A 21,034-nucleotide genomic window follows, 5' to 3' on the forward strand; every position below is an offset into this window, starting at 1 on the left:
ACAATGTAGGATGTTACAAGTGTGGGCCAAAAATACCTCTAGGTAATAGTTCAAATGGCAGATCTGCAGGTAAAAGGTGTAATAAGTGTAATAAGTTAGGACAAACATGTCGAAAAAAATCAAAAGGCCCTGATGGCAAAGTATAGTGTGTGGAGGAGCCACTTGGGAATTTATCATTAGGACCATGTGCCCATCGGAAATATATTTTTTGTTTTACTTATAACTTTGGCCCTGTTTGATCAATCTCCATGAATCATGCCTAAAAGAGTGCTACTTCCTGACTAGTTTGTGCATGGAAAGTTTCGAGGGTAACACGTCAAGTGGGAACCGAGAAAAAGGGGGAGCCCAAAATGCGTTTTCCCCTTAAAATTTTTACATTGGAACTTTAGACAGCTACCAAACCACTGAACAGATTTATACCAAATTTAGCAGAAAACTAGATCATGGTCCAGAAAGAGTGCTTTTTGTGAATTGATGTACATAATTTAAGTAGCTTTTGAGTAATACATGCCCAAATGCTTTGTATATCAAGGGATGCAGAGCCTCCGCTGATCTGACGGATCTCTTGCTGAGATCTGATTGACTGCTATCACATCAACAAGGAAGTGGTGGCAGCCATGTTAGGACTTGGGACTCAGTCCTAAATCCTAAAAAAACAAAAAAAAGACATAAGGGTGCAGGTCAGGGATATTCTGACCACCTAGGCCTGCTGTTTGGTTCACAGATAGACCCCGCACGGGGCCGAAAGCATTTTTAAAAAACAAATTGCTGCGGATCTTCAAATCCTTAGAAAAAATACCAAGTGTGGGCTCCCACACTGGTTTATTTAACCTACCTCCCCAGTATGGGCCAGGGCCCAGATGAGGCAACAGCTAACGTTCTTATTTGGGAAGGTGGGTGTTTGGACCCCATCCCTGAGTTTCAGAGAAGCCCTAGGAACCCATCACCTAGGGTAGCGTCAAAAAAATAAGGGAGGGTGATGCGCTTCTTCTCACAAGGCAGTTTTCAGCCCCACATGGCCTCGCTCCCCAAGCCATACCGGCTGTGTCCCGTGGATCTCAATCCCAGGACACAGAGGGTTCTCTGCCTGCAACAAGCAGGCGGGGAAACTTGTGTTTGCTCCCACCTGATGGGCGCATTTGTGAATCTCCCTCCATGCGGGAGCAGACACAAGGTCTGCACCCAGTGGGCAGGAGCTTTGAAAAAGATCCCACTACAGTCACCAGCATGCCTTTCGTATCACGTCACTTGAAAGCCTACAAGGTTAAAAGAGCGCATGTGTGATGGTGCCTGCAAGCAGCTTTCAGCGGATAGCAGTTGTTCCTCTGACAAAGGAGCTTCAAAGGTCCGGAACAAGTTAGGACTTTATTGAAATCCAACTGTGAACACCGGTTTTTGGCAAAATAAATGGTCTTTCTAGCATCCTGCTGTTGGGTAGTGTCCCAGCTTCAGGGCAAACTGTGTATGGGATTACATGCTGCAGTCCGGCTGCAGAGGACATGCCACAACGGTATTTTCAGCGTGGGGCCAGAGACTTGAAAATTCCAAGTCGCTTGGATGGCACTGAAGGGAAATTTATTTACCGACTTTCCTGATTGGAGGCCCACTGTGGAGATTTAATTGACTTAAGACTATTGCTGTCAGACTGAAACCCACTGGGTTAATACTTTGCTTGGTAGTTTAAACACTACAGTCACCAGCATGCCTTTCGTACCATGTCACTTGAAAGCCTACAAGGTTAAAAGAGCGCATGTGTGATGGTGCCTGCAAGCAGCTTTCAGCGGATAGCAGATGTTTCTCTGACGAAGGAGCTCTGAAGCTTCGAAACGTGTTAGGACTTAATTGAAATGCAACTGTGAACGCCTGTTTTCTCAAAATAAATGGTCTTTCAAGCATCCTGCTGTTGTGGTGTGTCTCGCTTCAGGGCAAACTTTGGATGGGATTACATGCGTCAGTCCAGCCACAGAGGACATGCCACTACGGTATTTTCAGCGTGGGGCCAGAGGCTTGAAAAGTTAAAACTTCAAGTCGCATGGATGGCACAGCAGGGAAATTTACTTACCGACTTTCCTGATTGGAGGCGCACTGTGGAGATTTATCTGAACTAATACTATTGCTGTCGGACTGAAACCCACTGGGGTAATACTTTGCTTGGTAGCTTAAACACTACAGTCACTAGGCAGGGGGTGGACAACGTGTGTAGAATTACGCATCTGGTGGGGAAGGCACAGCACTGGTATATACCAGCCTGCCTTCTCTCGCTTGACGTGGAGAAGGCGTTTGATCTGGTGGACTGGGGGTTTCTTCGCGCGGTGCTACGCAAGATCGGACTGGGCCGCAATATGATTTCTATGATCATGGCCCCTTATATATCCCCGCAAGCTAGGGTTCGGGTTATTGGACAACCTACAGACCCCTTCACCATACATCGAGGTATGCAGCTCTGGTGGTAGAGCCCTTAGCAGAGATGATCAGGCAAAATATGGACATACATGGTATTTTTCTTGGAGGCAGGCAGAAGAAGGTAGCGCTCTTCACGGACGATCTTATTCTCACCATATCGCGTCCACATACATCCCTCCCGGCGCTTCACAATCTGTTACAGTCCTTTGAGCAGGCTTAAGGCCTTAAAATGAATCATGGCAAGTCTTGGGCCTTGAACCTTACGATCTCGAAGGAGGAGATACCAGTCTTGAAAACGCTCGCCCCTTATCAATGGACCACGGAACATATTAGGTACTTAGGACTTCAATTGACTCCCTCCTTGGCCACATGGACTCAGGTAAATTGGCGAGAATGCAGGAGAACCATTCTGGAAGACTTACGGGGATGGAAGTCACTATCTATCTCTTGGTTGGGTAGGCTCAACGCCGTGAAAATGTCGATACTCCCTAAAATATTATACTTATTTCAATGTCTCCCCACCCCAGTCTCACGGCACCAAATACAGGGCCTCCAGTGAGACCTCACTCGCTTTATCTGGGGCGGACGTAGGCCACGCTTCTCTCACAAGACCCTCATGTCGCCGCGGGACAGAGGGGGACTGGCATTCCCTAATCTTCTGGATTATTATTGGGCCTCGCATCTCCGCTTTGTCTCGGAGTGGATAGCCATTGAAAGCGAAAAGGTCTGGTTCCATATGGACAGGATGGTAACTGGATGCTCCATCTGGGACCTTGCATGGCATCATCGTGCGGCGCGCTCATGCAGTGCCTATATTGCAGTACATACTAAAACGGTTCTAGAGATATGGGACAAGGTAGCCATGCGCAAGGGGCTAACGACCTTCCCCTCCCCTCATACCCCCATTGCGGGTATCCCACTATTCCCTCCGGCCTTCAATTCACATACATTCACCAATTGGCTACAGAGGGGTTGCAGAGTGAACCGGGACCTGTATAGGGGGGGAGCACTTAAGACATTTGCGCAGTGCAGATAGGACTTCTCTCTAACACCAAATGCAAGGCTACAATATGCGCAGCTGCGGCATTGGGTGTCCTCATCTGAGATGCAACAGGCCGTTGTTAGACCATTCACCCCCTTTGAACGGCTGATCTGCTCCTTTGATGAATCGAAAGGTCTAATCTCTCGGACGTATCAGATTCTACAGCACCCTCCAATGCTTACTGCACACATGTACCAGCGCCAATGGCAATCAACGTCAACCACGGAAATCACTCCAATGCAATGGAGTCACCTTTGGCGGGATATTCCTAGGGTCTATCGCAGCATACCGCAAAGGGAAAATGCATATAAAATGATGACACAATGGTATTATACGCCTACTCTACTGCACAAAATGTGCCCTGCCGTGTCCCCCTTGTGCTGGAGGTGTTCGAATGCTTCTGGGGATTTCATCCACATTTGGTGGACCTGTCCGCTCTTGACCCTGCTCTGGAAGGAAGTCCTTAGCCATATCGAAGAGGTATTGGGCTTTCCCCTGCCTGAGTCTGCAACCGCAATCCTTTTGGGGCTTAAACCCACTAATCTAAAGGCACTTACCCGCAACGATTGGACTATAGCACTTCATATGCTTGGGGCGGCTAAACAGCTTATAGCACTGTACTGGAAAAGAACGGAACCTCCCCCAATCACTGCTTGGTTCACATGCTTATGGCATGTACTAACCATGGAACTTCTTTTTTACAGCGCGATTGCAGTCACGCAACACCCGCTTTACTGCTGTTTGGCGGCCCTTAGTCCAATATCTCTTCAAAATAGAACATGCGCGTTATCTACCCTCCAAGCTTAGAGCGTTACGACTTTTTGAAGATGCCATACTCCCGTCGCACCCCAATAGGCTCCTTGCGTAGTCATACCAGCCCTGTGCGACGCTTCCCACGGCAAGCCTCAAGATATGAGCTCTCAATAACATGCACCTCAATGCGCATATATCTGTCCGCCTACCTAGTCGCTTTCTTTGCTGTGTCTTTCCTTCTTTCTCTTCTCCCCTCGTTTCCTGCCTAGTTTCTGCTCCTTCCATATTATTTACTTTTGATGGGCCTTGTACCCGTGATCTCACTGTTCTTGTTGCACCAAAAAGGTCCTGCGATTTCACACATCACTCTCATATTGTTATACATGCAGTGTCACGTGGCCGGCCCACCAAGGGTTGTAGGCGACAAGCTGTGTTTTCAACTGTCTCTTAGTGCCTTTATATAATCCCTGAGAGCACTGGAAGAAACGCGGCCGGCCCTAAATGGGTTGTAGGCTTAACGCTGTGTCAATTTGGATCTCTTGCTGAGATCTGATTGACTGCTATCACATCAACAAGGAAGTGGTGGCAACCATGTTAGGACTTGGGACTCGGTCCTAAATCCTAAAAAAACAAAAAAAAGACATAAGGGTGCAGGTCAGGGATATTCTGACCACCTAGGCCTGGTGTTTGGTTCACAGATAGACCCCGCACGGTGCCGAAAGCATTTTCAAAAAACAAATTGCTGCGGATCTTCAAATCCTTAGAAAAATTACCAAGTGTGGGCTCCCACGCTGGTTTATTTAACCTACCTCCCCAGTATGGGCCAGGGCCCAGATGAGGCAACAGCTAATGTTCTTATTTGGGAAGGTGGGTGTTTGGACCCCATCCCTGAGTTTCAGAGAAGCCCTAGGAACCCATCACCTAGGGTAGCGTAAAAAAAATAAGGGAGGGTGATGCGCTTCTTCTCACAAGGCAGTTTTCAGCCCCACATGGCCTCGCTCCCCAAGCCATACCGGCTGTGTCCCGTGGATCTCAATCCCAGGACACAGAGGGTTCTCTGCCTGCAACAAGCAGGCGGGGAAACTTGTGTTTGCTCCCACCTGATGGGCGCATTTGTGAATCTCCCTCCATGCGGGAGCAGACACAAGGTCTGCACCCAGTGGGCAGGAGCTTTGAAAAAGATCCCACTACAGTCACCAGCATGCCTTTCGTATCACGTCACTTGAAAGCCTACAAGGTTAAAAGAGCGCATGCGTGATGGTGCCTGCAAGCAGTTTTTAGCGGAAAGCAGTTGTTCCTCTGACGAAGGAGCTCCGAAGCTCCTAAACGGGTAAGGACTTTATTGAAATCCAACTGTGAACGCCGGTTTTTCGCAAAATAAATGGTCTTTCAAGCATCCTGCTGTTGGGAGTGTCCTTGCTTCAGGGCAAACTTTGGATGGGATTACATGCGGCAGTCCGGCTGCAGAGAACATGCCACTATGGTATTTTCAGCGTGGGGCCAGAGACTTGAAAACTTCAAGCCGCATGGATGGCACTGAAGGGAAATTTATTTACCGACTTTCCTGATTGGAGGCCCACTGTGGAGATTTATTTGAACTAAGACTATTGCTGTCAGACTGAAACCCACTGGGTTAATATGGCTGGTAGCTTAAACACAACAGTCACCAGCATGCCTTTCATATCACGTCACTGGAAAGCCTACAAGGTTAAAAGAGTCCATGCGTGATGGTGCCTGCAAGCAGCTTTCAGCGGATAGCAGTTGTTCCTCTGACGAAGGAGCTCCAAAGCTCCGAAACGCGTTAGGACTTTAATGAGATCCAACTGTGAACGCCGTTTTTTTGCAAAATAAATGGTCTTTCAAGCATCCTGCTGTTGGGGAGTGTCCCAGCTTCAGGGCAAACTGTGTATGGGATTATATGCTGCAGTCTTCCTGCAGAGGACATGCCACAACGGTATTTTCAGCGTGGGTCCAGGGACTTGAAAACTTCAAGTTGCTTGGATGGCACTGAAGGGAAATTTATTTACCGACTTTCCTGATTGGAAGCCCACTGTGGAGATTTATTTGAACTAAGACTATTGCTGTCGGACTGAAACCCACTGGGGTAATACGGCTGGTAGCTTAAACACAACAGTGACCAGCATGCCTTTTGTATAACGTCACTTGAAAGCCTACAAGGTTAAAAGAGCCCAAGTGTGATGGTGCCTGCAAGCAGCTTTCAGCGGATAGCAGTTGTTCCTCTGATGAAGGAGCTTCAAAGCTCCAAAACGCGTTAGGACTTTAATGAAATCCAACTGTGAACGCCGTTTTTTTGCTAAATAAATGGTCTTTCAAGCATCCTGCTGTTGGGGGGTGTCCTCGCTTTAGGGCAATGGGATATATAAAGAAAGAGTGTGATCGGCTCCGGGGGTACAAACAGACGGCTTTATTGATGTGATATGCGCAGGCAAGCAAAGGGTCCCTGAAATGCTAGGCAGATGCATTATAGACTTTAATTGTCTTTCTTCAGTGCCCGTTTCAGATGTGTCCTTCTTGTTCATGGGGGTCCATTACTCTGATGTTAATATTGTGGCCACTCCTTATCACGTGACCACTCGCCCCTCCTTCGCCTCACAGGTGTAAGGCACCTCACGCCATTCCTGCTGCCCAACTGCATGCTGGGTGTTGGAGTCCACTGATTGAGCTCCTTCAGTGAAGAGACATCAAAAAAAGCAAGTGCTGCAGTGATTTCACACCATTACTGCAGTCACGTAGCAGGTAAAAACCGCCCTTTGTCCCCCTTCTCAGGCAGATTAGTTCTGCCTCCTCTCTCCCCATGCGCCAATCTTCTCCATGTGGGAATCCAGCACCGGGGGGGCGATGGGTATGCAGACTCATGCAAACACCAAAGGTGCAGGTTTACACACGTAGCTCCTGAACGAGAGGGCGGTCACATAGCCAGCACCTGCTTGCTAGCAATACGTCACCACCAGTCCCTCTCCACAAAAAGAAAGAGTGTGACCAGCTTGTACATTTGGTTGCAATAAGAACCATTATAGCAGCCCTTTTAAGTCAGATCCCATACCCATTAACAAGAAACTCACCTGCAGAACTGAATTTGCTGTCTATGTGCTAGAGTGTCCCTGTGGGCTGAGGTATATTGGCAGTACCAAGCTGCTGGCCCACAAGCGGATACTCCAGCACATAAGGGCAATCAGTACTAAAGATCAAGCCTATCCTGTAGCTAGGCATTTTGAGGAAAGACATGAGAGTAACCCCGTGTATCTTCAGTATTTTGTAATAGATACAACCCTACCACTTAAAAGAGGAGGAAACCGGGAGGCACAACTGCGCCTCCTGGAAACACGATATTTATTGGAGCTAGACACCAAGTCTCCATCACGGTTAAATGCCAGCAAAGATTTTTACACTTGTCTATGATGTAATTTCCAAAAATTGTCAAGTAGTGTGCTCTGTATGAAATTCAGTTGTATTGTATTTAAAAATTGGTATTTCTTTTCATTTTAAAGTATGGTACGTCTCCTCGTTTGAATATGAAATTTAAGAAATACATTTTTTTTACATATATTTAGTCATCACTTTTTAGCACTATTTTTTATGCACTGATTGTATGGTCGAGAGGGTGGCTTTTTTGCAGGATATTTATTGTTCTAAATCTATGCATATATTGGGTGAAGATAGTTTCACCACTGCCCACTTGGACTCGATTGCGATTATACTTTGCGGCAGGGAGTGAAACATCATGACACTCTGTGTGAATAATGAATTGGCAAAATTCAATGGGACAAACATCAGGCTGGCAGAATGACTAAATGAGATATAGTAGACATTTTTAGCTTTGTACTATTCCATTTTGGTATGTCTTAATAGATTTTAAATGCCACTGACAACCTGAGTTTTATTAACATGGGTTTTAAAAAAATTGTGATTCCCGTTGGCTTTACGCATTGTACATTATCATGTATTTTATCACATATACATTTATGGATTTATTCTAAATATTTATGACTATTTTTATATATTTATATATTTATTATCATATGTATTTCAATGCGTAATTTTGCACATAAATTAACCTCCTGCTGCTTTAAGTTAAGTAACTCTTCAGTTGCTATGCACTGTGTACTTTGACCTTATTGCGTAATTTCCTGCATTTGTCACTTTAAATGTCGACCACATCTAAAGCAACGTGTCATGTGATCAAGACCCGAGTTGGGGTCGAAACGCGTAATGACTTGCTGGGCACTTAAATAAACCACTTGATATTGCACAAAGAACCTTGGGTCCGCTTTTCGTCTTTGCCTGCATCGAGCAGCTGCACTCCATCCAGCCCCCACAGAATCATCCACGGAAGAAGGCACGGACTCGAGGTAGTCAGGAATCTGTTTATTCTCTTGGGTCACCCTCAATCCCAGAGGTAAAAGAGAGACGCATTTCGCCTTGCTAGAAGCCTTTATCAATCTGGTTGGAGCCATTACAAAAGCATAATATATAGCTCTTCCCAATTACGGCATTAGTAAACATAGAAAACATACTGAAAAATGCTACCGCAATGTGGGCCCTATGCAGCATACAGATCCATGTTTCCTACAGCTCGGTATCAGTGATGTTTAAGGTGCAGCATATTCAAATATATCAATTGGACAGTGCATGTAAATAGTTAACATGAAATCTCTTCGTTACAAATTGCATGGGCAAATGATTCAGCATGTTCACAAAATGTACATCACCTGCCGTAATTGTTACGCTGTTGGTATATTAAATGCGCCACCAAACATCTCATCCTGTGTTGCCAGAATATAAAACGTAAAATGTATTGAATATATTTTTAAAGAACAAGCCGCTAAACCAAATGTGCCTAAATGAAAACATCCTCAGTCCCGGAGTGCTCTTCATGAGCAGATAACCAAGTCCACGGGTTGATGACCTTTCACCTCGTACTAGGGAATCAGTCTGACAACTGCCATGCTGTAAATGTCACAATCTGGAAACATCCCAGCCACTCCCGCCTCCCAGGCGCTCGCCCCTCCCCCTCCACTACTTAAATGGAGACCGCTGCGGGGAGCGCGAGCTAGACCCCTACCCCTGGTCAGTGTTCAGATCTCCCCTCGCAGCTCCGCTCGTCTGCGCTCTGCCCTGTAGTCTCACACAGGCAGGGTTCGAGACCTCTCCCTGCTGGGTCCCTCACTCGTATATTTATTTTTATTATTCTTGGCTTTATTTTTATCCTGGCATATTCTATTTAGTTCCTGGCTTGCTCACTTGCTTTTGCTTTTCTTGACTTGCCTTGCCTACTGCTCTTTTCTGGGCTTGCTTTCCCCGCTCCCCCTGTAGCCCATAATGCCACTAGTGTGCTTTTTCCTGCAATAACCCACCACGCCTCCCAGCCGCTCGCCCCTCCCCAACTTAAATGGAGACCGCTGCGTGGTCGCGCGCAGCAGACGCGTGCAGCGGGCGCCCCGCTGGCGCACCAAAGGCGTGCCTAAGGCAAGCCCGTCTGCGCCCGTCCGTGCCTGGACCGCACCCAGCGCCAGACACCCTGGCCCCCGCAAGAGCCATGACAACCTATGATGCTACGACGCCGGCTTCCTCCACGGACTCATCACCAAACGATCATCAAACTGCTTCCAGGCCAGGCTGATACTCACCCACGGACCCTTCACCTGCCGTAGCTGCAGCTTCAATGACCCGCAGGAAAGAGATACTGTCGAAACGCTTTACGTCTTTTCACATAACCTTTTTAATTCTCATTGCACTGCATCACATAGTTTTTTCTATTATTCTTCAACACGCTGTGGCATCAATTGCTTGCCTTGGTTGGGAATGGCATTCACGAAGAGCGTATGAGCTTGCCACAGAGGGAATCCTTATGATCTAAAGGCTACCCTCATGGAGGTGGCGGATTACCACGTGATAACACCGATCAACAGAGCTTGATACTTTAGCTCTATCACAACGATATAATTTGATGGAAATCCTGCTCAGCTCGGTTTGCCAGGGACAAAAGAACAGTTATCCTTCTACCAGCATACACATCACCGATTGTGCTTCCTCTTAGACCCCAGCCCATTTTTGTAGTTGCAGTAGCTGCAGCTTCACCAGCCACCGAACACCCACACACCCTACCCCACCTGTCAGAGCAGAATGCAACCACCACAGATGCATACTACTCAACACCTGCTCCGTCCACAAGCACGCCGTCGAACTCTGAGACCTACTCGACTCAGCCTCCCCGGACGTCGCCTTCCTAACAACCTGGATGAACCCCTCCTTGTCCCCGACATTGCCATAGCCATCCCAGCTGATATACAAGATCACCAGAAGGGACCGCACCAACAGACCAGTAGGTGGAATCGCCATCATTTACAGGAACACCCTCAGAGTTTCGACCTGCACGGCAGACACCTCCAGCACTGCCGAACACCTGCACTTTCAGATCCACACCGACCCCAACACCACCCTCAGAGGAACACTTGTTTACAGACCCCGCGGACCCCGGCCACAGCTCATCAACGACATCTCCGACATTGTCAGCACGAACACTCTTGCGTCCACAGACTACATCCTCCTCGGAGACCTGAATTTCCACCTCGAGAACCCCGATGACAGCAACTCCATCACCCTGCTCGATAACCTCACCAACCTCGGACTCAACCAGCGCATCACTACCCCCACCCACACCGCCGGACACACGCTCGACCCCATCTTCTCAGCCAGCAACCACATCACCTTCAGCTACACCACCGAACTACACTGGAATGACCACCCCTGCGTCCACTTCACCTTCAAGAAACCCACCACGCACCACCACCCGCAACGGATCCCTTACTGCAGCTGGAACAAGGTCACGGAAGACCAGCTCATCACCGCCCTCGCCCGAGACCCACCAACAGACTCCGCCAACACCGACACAGCCGCCAGCAACCTCAGGCAATGTATCGACGGCTGCGCCAACATTCTCGCCCTGATCAAAAAACCCTCAAACAGATGCACCAACAGAAAGGCCAACTGGTTCACCACCGACCTCCAGGAATCCAAACGGGCTTTCCGAAGACTCGAGAAAAAGTGGTGCCATGAAAAGACACCAGACAACCACGCTGCCCTAAAGAACGCCAGCCGCAAGTACCACCAACTCATTCGAGCCACCAAAAGGACCTTCTTCAAAGAACGCATCGACAACACCGCACCCAACAGCAAAGAGCTCTTCTACATCGTGAAGGAGCTCTCCAACCCCAGCTCCAGCTCCAACGACATTTCGCCATCGCAAGACCTACGCGACTCCCTCTTTCACTGCAAGATCGCAGACATCCACGACAGCTTTAACACCCAGACCCTCCCTACAGCCACCGACACTGCAGACTCACCGCCCCCAGCCTCAGCAACCACCTGCTCTCCTGGACCCACGTCAACGGCAACGACACCATCAAGACCATGAACACCATCTACTGTGGCTCACCATCCGACCCCTGCCCTCACCACATCTTCAACAAAGTTAAACCACATCATCGCACCCCAACTCCGGAAAATCATAAACAGCTCCTTCAAGACCGCCACCTTCCCGGAAAGCTGGAAGCCCGCTGAGATCAACACCCTACTCAAGAAACCCACAGCGGACCCAAAGGACCTCAAGAATTTCCAACGCATCTCTCTTCTTCCGTTCCCAGCGAAAGTCATCGAAAAGATCGTCAACAGGCAACTGACCCACTTCCTCAAGGAGAACAACATCCTGGACCCGTCCCAATCCGGATTCTGCAGCAATCACAGCACTGAAACTGCCCTCATCGCCGCCACAGACCACATCAAGACCCTACTGGACAATGGCAAAAAATGCAGCCCTCATCCTCCAGGATCTCTCAGCCACCTTCGAAACCGTCTGCAACCACATCCTATGCACACGCCTACACGATGCAGGAATATACAACAAAGCCCTAGACTGGACGACCTCCTTCCTCACTGGCAGAACCCAGAGGATCTGCCTCCCCCTTCCGTTCCAAAGCCACCAAGATCATCTGCAGCAAGCCCCAAGGATCATCCCAAAGCCCTACCCTCTTCAACGTCTACATGGCACCGCTCGCCAACATCGTCCGCTCGCACAACCTCAACATCGTCTCCTATGCAGACGACACTCAATGGATCCTCTAACTCACCAAAAACCCCACCACTGCAAAAACCAACCTCCACAAAGGAATGAAGGCCGTCGCTAACCGGATGCAGACCAGCCGCCTGAAACTAAACTCAGAAAATACAAAGGTCCTCATCCTCGGATCCACTCCCTCCTCCTGGGATGACTCTTGGTGGCCAGCCACCCTGGGAGCCGCACCCACACCCACCATCCACGCACGCAACCTGGGGTTCGTTCTGGACTCATCGCACTCTATGACCCAGCAAGTCAACGCCTTCTCCTCCTCCTGCTTCAACACCCTCCGCATGCTCCACAACATCTACAGATGGATCCCCACCGGAACCAGAAGGACAGTCACACAGGCCCTCATCAGCATCGGACTGGACTACGGCAACGCCCTCTACGCAGGGACTATGGTCAAACTCCAGAAGTGACTCCAAAGCATACAGAATGCATCAGCACGCCTCATCTTTGACATACCCCGCCACACCCACATCACTGCCCACCTGAAAGACCTGCACTGGCTCCCAGTCAACAAGAGGATCACCTTCAAGCTCCTCACCCACGCCCACAAAGCACTGCACAACGCCAGACCAGCATACCTCAACAAGCGTCTCACCATCTACACCCCGAACCGCCAGCTTCGCTCTGCCGACCTCGCCCTCTCCACCAACCCAAGCATCCACAGGACCTCCACCAGCAGTAGATCCTTCTCCTACCTCACCACCAAGACATGGAACACCCTCCCCACACAACTGCAACAGTCCCAGGACCTGCTGACTTTCAGGAGACTTCTCAAGACCTGGCTGTTCGAGCAGTAGCTGCACCCCCACCCCCGCTAAGCGCCTTGAGACCCTTGCAGGTGATTAGTGCGCTATACAAATGAATGATTGATTAATTGATTGAACCATCTGTAGGCATGGGGACAGGATAATTGCAGCCGCACCCTGAGGTCTTAATCTACACAAAGTGTGGAATCTCGACATGAATGCCTGTCTTCAAGCACATGCTTGAAACCTCCTGGGGACTAACACTCCCATAATGCCTTTCATTTGTAAAATCATATACAAAGTTTTGCAAATAAATGTCCAATATGAAATCAATGTCCAAGTTCATACAGGCAGGACAAAGGCAAGTGTCAAATGGCATAGAATACAGTTCTGCTGAGACACAGACTCGCGATTGAGGGGGACCAATTGGACAAAATGATAACGCTAAACAAACCTCACCGCATCGGTGTAGGCCGCCGCGGTGCCCGGTCACCAGATGGCGCCAGACTCCTGGGCAAGGCATTTCTTGCTGGGAAAAACGTCGGCCCCATGCTGGCAGTCGCGAAAAATGCCTGTTACATACATACATACATATATATATTTTATTATTTTTTTCCCTGAAAATACCATAGGTTTCAGGGGTGTTATGGTTAGCTGGACATTTCACTCGTACAAAACCATTGAAATTCCCCCGTTATAGTTAGTTCAGCTAACTATAACTCGCGCGCCCGCAATGCACTGCTGATGATGTCACATATTACATCACTCATGACATTGTCAGTGACATCACTCATGACATCACTCATGACATCTCAAATGACATCACTGATGACATCACTGATGACATCATCCTTGTGATAGAGTGGCAGACCTCCTCTCACCCTAATATAACCTTTGATAAACACATTGAAAATAGAGACTAAAATTTTCAAAACAATGGACATACCAATACTAGTTACAACAACCTCTTCAGTAATTCTAAGACGTCATCAGCAGTGCATTGCGGGCGCGCGAGTTATAGTTAGCTGAACTAACTATAACGGGGGAATTTCAATGGTTTTGTACAAGTGAAAAGTCCAGCTAACTATAACACCCCTGAAACCTATGGTTTTTTCAGTGAATTTCTGAGGTTTTTTAAATGCTAATTCCTAACTATAACGTGCCTGAAACCTATGGTTTTTTCTGTGAATTTCAAAGGTTTTTTAAATGCTAATTTCTAATTATGCCTACAGAGATTGGACATGTGAAGAAAGAAGAAAAAATGCACAGAAAGAAAAAAAAGAAGTGCAGAAAGAAGCAACAGAAGTCCTCAAAGACGAAGAAAAGTGCAGGAAGAAGGATAACGTGCAGAAAGAACAAAAAGAACAGCAGAAAGAAGCCTTGTTGCAAAATCATCCTGTACCCTCTACTTTTTCAGACGGATACTGGTGGTAACTGAGTCTGACTAACCAGTCCTAGAGCCAGTGCTATGTTAAAAGACACTTAGAATACAGTGAAAACACCTACATAAACTAGGGAACATTATGCGTTGGGGTCCCCCTGTGATTAGCATGACCTCCTCTGTAAGCCCCTAGTATATAACAGGGCAGGGGGATTAAAACTACCTCTTATAACAGGCCACAGGGCGTTTTTGCACACATCCTTCACCACTGTGTAAACACGCCCTGTGTCCGTTTTTAGTTGGGAGATTAAGTTCATTTGAATCCTGAGGGTCCCTAGGGTCCAACTAGCCCACTAGGTACCTCCAGTAAGTGCCACAGAGCTGCGTTGCAGAGAGGTGTAAAAAGTGGCACGGCCTGGACCACCTCTCTTCAATGCAGCTCAGTGGCGCTTACTGGAAGCACTTGGTGGGCTAGTTAGCCCCCAGGGGCCCTCAGTATTGAAGGGAAATTATATCCCCAATTTTAAACGTGCCATAGTGCGTGTTTGCACACGTCACCTCAGGCCCCGTCCCCTCCCTTCACCACTGTGTAAACGCGCCCTGTGGCTGTTCTAAGTTGAGAGATTAAGTCCCCTTGAATTCTAAGGGTCCCTAGGGTCAAACTAGACCACTAGGTACCTCCAGTAAGTGCCACAGAGCTGCGTTGCAGAGAGGTGTAAAAAGGGGCTTGGCCTCAGAACACCTGTCTGCAGCGCAGCTCCCTGGTGCATACTGGAGATGCCTGTTGGGCTAGTTGGCCCTCAGGGACCCTCAGTATTGAAGTGGAATTAATTCCCCAACTTACAATTCGCCAGGGGGCGTGTTTGCAGAGTGCTGCCAGTCTTTTATTTATTTTAATTTTTTAAGAAGGGGGGCTGTGTGGTTCCCCTTCTTATTCTAATTTATTGGACCTGATGACCCCATCCCCCAGGGCCTGTCTCCTAATTATATTTTTTTGACCCCAATCCCCAGGGCCGGCCACTGTTTTTTATTATTTTAAAAAAATATATATTTATAGACACACCTAGGACATGCTGGACAAACTGTACGTACCTATCACCATGCCGATTTGCGTGATATTCATTAAAAGGCGACTATGCATACAATGAATCCACGTGGAATGTATTTACCCCACTAGTGAAGCTCTGACATGTCTGATGCCCTACCGTGCCTAATCCCGGTAGACACCCTTGTCGTTTATTTATACAAACATGGGTAGCTATTGACGGGCACATTTAATACACATGCACACCAAGCCATTCAAAGGGGATTCGACAAAAATGCGACCAAAACTATGCAAGAAACCCCCCTCACGGTTAATAAAACACACATGAACTGCCGGATGTGTAATACTTTTTATTTTACTCTCTGGAAAGGGGACGAACATCACTTGAGAGTCACAGCGCGCTACTGGCAGAGCCCAATGCTGTGTTACACCCACCATTGCCTGCTGAGTGCCACATACCTCTGTGTTCTATTCCACTAGCTAGTGCATATGCTATGACACTCTCTAGCCCATGTGCACTGTAACACCACCCCGTGAATATGTCATGCCACACTTGTCTTCGAACGGGTTATATTGCCCCATCTAACGTGCCTTCCTCGATGCCTATGTTATAACGCACAGTGCTATGCCATACATATTACAATCTGGGATCCATTTCTTTGTCACAGTGCATATGCAACATTACACTCCCCAGCACATATTTTATATTACAACTTTAGAGACTAGTTAGGTTACACAACACTGCCCTGTGCATATTACACTCCAAGGCGCATATCGCATAGCACGCGCTAGTGCCTGTGCTATCTCACGCTCTCCAATGAATCTGTAATTGCGCACAATGTATTGCATATTATATTTCACGCCGGTTCATCTTATATCACACTTTTTGGTGCATAGTTTATACCATACACTATATCTAGTTTTCATTTTCAATCGTGCTCTCAGGACTATGTTCTATATAACACTGTGTTCACCTACCCTTTTCACGGGCATTACATTTTGCGATAGGGGGTGGAGGGTCAGGGGGTGTTTCTGCCAAGTGAGCCCGGAGTCATAGTCACAAACGTCCTCTTCTTCCTGAATAAAAGTGAGATTATGCTGCATACTTGTTCATATTTTAAGTAGTACGCACAGACACACGTTTTAAAAACAATAAAGTTCCTAATACCTGCCTTCTCTGAACAGTTAGCTTGCTGCCCCATCCCCCTCCTCCCTATCCTCTGTTGTGTGAATCCATGGACTAGCCTCCTCCCTCCTGCCATGCATGGTCTGATGTGCTGCCACTGCCCTCAAGTTAGTATGATGTACCAGTCCACTCCTCCTGCCTTCCATTGCCCAATTCTATGCCCCAACATTGACCTCCTGCTTAAACTCTGTGCTTAGCTTGCTGCCCCTATTCTCCTTCCCCCTGCCCTCCGATTTCTTTGTGCATGCCCCTGCTCCATCCTTTTTGCCCACCATGTTCCATGGACCTGCCACTCCTATCTACTCTGAGTGTTCTGTTGAGCTGCCACTCCCCTCCCACCTGCCTAGCATTGTCAGATGACTGTAACCTGTCCCTGCCACCTCCACCCTGCCTGTCCACATGCCATGTCCCTATCCTCTTCCTCCTGTCCTACATGGTCCATTGTACTGCCACACCCTTCTCCCCTCCCTGGTCTGTTGTGCTGCAACTGCTCCTCCTGCCTGCCCCGTGCGGTCTGTTGTGAGGCCCCTTCCCCTGAACTTTCTTGTCTGTGCAGAGGTCCTGACCCTCCCTTCTATCCTCCATCGTCCTTTGTGCATGCCCCTGAACCCTCCTTCTTGCCCATCATAGCCATTGTGCTGCAACTAACCCTCCCACTTGCCATGCATGGTCTTCTGTGCTGCCATGGCCCCTCCCACCTTCCCTGTGTGGTCAGTTAGCTGCCCCTGACCCCCTCCCACCTTCTCTCCATGGTCTGTGTGTATGCCATCACAGTCTCAGTGTTGCTCTTCATGGTGTGTCTTGCTTCTAGTGCCCATCCTGCCTAACCTCCATGGCTATCGTGCTGCTCCTGCCCTGCCCCCTTGCCCCCAGCCCTCTGTTTACATGTGCAGACCCCTACTCCCTCCCTCCTGGCTTGTCTGTTCCATTGTAATGCCCCTGATCCGTCCCTCCTGCCCTTTATGGTGTTTTATGCTGCAGCTTTCTCTCCTGTCTGTCCATTATGGTCAGCTACCTACCAATGCCTCTTGCCCCTCTGTTCTTTGTTGTCCATGTGCATGGTCCTGTCCCCTCCCTCTTGCTTTCTATGGATTGTTGTGCTGCACTCCCGTCCCGCATGCCCTGTGTGGTGTATTGTGCTGCTGCAAACCCTGATGCCTGCCCTGCAGGGTCAGTTTGGTGCACCTCTCCATGTCCCTCCTGTCCTCTGTTATCCAAGTCCATGTCCCTACCCTATTTCCTTCCATGATCCAATGTACCATACTTGCGAACATTTTGAACTTGGTAAGAGGGAGATTTTGAAAAAAAACTGGGGTATTGATTTTCCCCTTTGAGTTACATTGAAAAAGAGGAGATTGTAGACAGGAGACAGATCAAATAAAGCCCATTTGAGCTTAAAAACATTGGACGTTTCCTGGCTGAATCGGGTCTGTTGGCATGTATGGTTGTACTACCATTGCCTCTTCCTTCTGCCCACAATGGTCTAATACATTGCCACAGCCTCTCTTGCAAGTCCTGTATTGTTGGTTTGTTGCCCCTGCCCCCCTTTCCACTGCCCTCCATAGTCTGTTGTGCTGCCACGGCCCTTCCTGCCTGCTCAGTGTGGTTAATTTGTTGCCTTTGCACCCTCCTACCTGCCTTCAATTTTCAGAGTCCGTGCCCCTGGCCTCTGCCTCTCAACAGTATCCTAATGAACAACTAGATTGCTAACATTCTATATTTATTACAAAAGTGTGGAACGCCTGACGTCATCTTGATGTAATCAAAACTGTAATACCTAGAGCATTTCCTTTAGAAATTACATATATGAGAGGGTCTTATTGGCATCAAAATTATGGTTAGTGCTCTAAAAGACTAAAATAAGGACAAATTTTCTCAGTTTTCAAATAGCGACAAAGCACTTTTAAATTATTTGTTATCTTTATGTTTTTTTATCCAGTTGACCACTTGATTAAATGTTGCACTTAGGGGAGAGGATGTGGTGTTACTTCCAGAACTGCAGACTTTGCAACTGGGGAACCAGGTTGGAGTTTCTGCTTCAGCTCGACATTCTGTGATTCTGGTCAAATCACTTAGTCTCCCCATGTCTACAATCAAAATGAATTTGTTCTTGTGTGGTGTAACCAATGCTCATGTAAAGCACTCCAATACCTGACAAGTCTGCACTATATTACACTGCAAAAACACAGAATAATAAGTGTTTTGCACACTTCTGTCATTGGGCTATATTTGGGCTACATCTGGGTGATTTTGGGCTACATTTGGGCTCTTTTGTCTCCGGTGGCCATCTTGGGAGATTTATTTGTTATGAAGTTTCCTAATTTCCTCATGTACTGCAGTCTCCTCAGTAGGAAATGCTTTCAGTTTTTTACTTTGATTCCATCATGAAGGTATTCAGATATGTCACACATTTGCCATAAATTCTGAATGTTAGCACTCTAGTTGCTCATTAGATCACTGTAGTAAAACTACTGTTCACCATGAAAGTCTGCTCCTGGTATTAAAAGTGCATGTTTCAGTCTGCATGTCAGAATTTTTTAATGAAATAGAAGAGGATTTGAGAAGTCACTCAAAATGTGCCCTCATTTTCTTTCTTCAGCATTAATCATAATTTCTATGGCAAAATGAACCCCCTCATTGTGTTCCTTTTTAAATTAAATGTGTTAAGTGTTACCAGTTTATTCCAATCAAGATGGCTTCAGGTGTGCCATACTTTTGTCATAATGAAGACAGTAAGCGCTCTAGTTGTTTTTAAGAACACTCTGGGACATTCTGTCATTGGGCTATACTTGGGCTACATCTGGGTGATATTTGGGCTATATTTGGGCTCTTTTGTCTCTGGTGGCCATCTTGGGAGACTTATTTGTTATGAAGTTTCCTAATTTCCTCATTTACTGCAGTCTCCTCAGTAGGAAATACTTTCAGTTTTTTACTTTAATTCCATCAAGAAGGCATTCAGATGTGTCACACATTTGCCATAAATTCAGAATGTTAGCACTATTTTTGCTCATTAGATCACTGTAGTAAAGCTACTGCTCACCAGGGAAAACTGCTGCTGGTAATGAAAGTGCATGTTTCAGTCTGCATGTCAGAATGTTTTAATGAAATAGAAGAGGATTTGAGAAGTCACTCAAAATGTGCCCTAATTTTTCTTTCTGCAGCACTAATCATACTTTTTATGGAAAAATGAACCCCCTCATTTTGTTCCTTTTTAAATTAAATGTTTTAAGAGTTACCACTTTAATCCAAGCAAGATGGCTTCAGGTGTGCCATATGTTTATCATAAGTAGGACTGTTAGCGCTCTAGTTGTTCTTTGGAACACTCTGGGAAGCTGCAGTAGAACACAAAGGAATCAACTGACAGTCTCTGCCCTTGTTGGATGTACATGTTTTACTGAGAATGTCAGACTTCATTCTCACATGACTGAGAAAGATAATGTGAATTTACAGAAAATAAGCTCTCAGTTTAGCTTATAGATCACCTTCCAAACCTCTGTGGGAAAAGCATGAGAAAATATTTTTCTCTCAATCATGATATCCCAGCAGAAGGCTTTTTCACATGGTGAAATCACCTTAGAACATACCACAATTCCTAAAATGAGTATGGTACCATCAACAAATTATTTATAATGTAACTAAAGTCTTAAAACCTTCTATTAACTGCAATGCTTTTTAATGAGGTGCAATCATGTATATTGGTCCCAAGATGGCTGCCAACACTTCTTGGATGAAGTGCTGACAGCCAATCAGATCTCAGGATGAGATGTGTGGTTACGCTCCGCCCACATATATATATGATTTTACTTTTGATTTTCTCAGGAACTACTGAACAGATTGACACCAGACCTGCAAAAGGCACTTCCCTGACCTGAGGACTACCTCTCTGCCAAATTTCAAGTAATTCTGTTCAGCCGTTCGGGCTGTACCTTGGACTAAAGGTCCCTATGGAAAATTGCATGGGGAAAATGCGTTTTGGGACCCCCCTTTTTTCTCAGCTCCCGCTTGACGAATCACCCCGAGACTTTCAGGGTAGGAGCGGAGCGGAGCGCCCCACCTATTTTGAAAATTTCGCGAGGATTCCGGCGCCAAAGTTATTCCAAATAGAATGTTGCGGATTTCCTATGGAAACACGGTCCTAACTATAACTATCTACTGGTGACCGCCAGTAGATAATATATATATATATTAGTTTTTGTTTCTCGTGTTGCTGACACTATGGGGGCATGACCCGCTCACCAGATGCCAAACCGGAATGGATTGCCTCGGTAATTTTGGCATTTGAGGTGAGAAAGGGAGTTGAGAGAGGCACACACCTCTCGTGGACAGTTTTTT

The sequence above is a fragment of the Triturus cristatus genome, chromosome 11, assembly GCF_964204655.1.
Source record: "Triturus cristatus chromosome 11, aTriCri1.1, whole genome shotgun sequence".
Classification (NCBI taxonomy): Eukaryota; Metazoa; Chordata; class Amphibia; order Caudata; family Salamandridae; genus Triturus; species Triturus cristatus.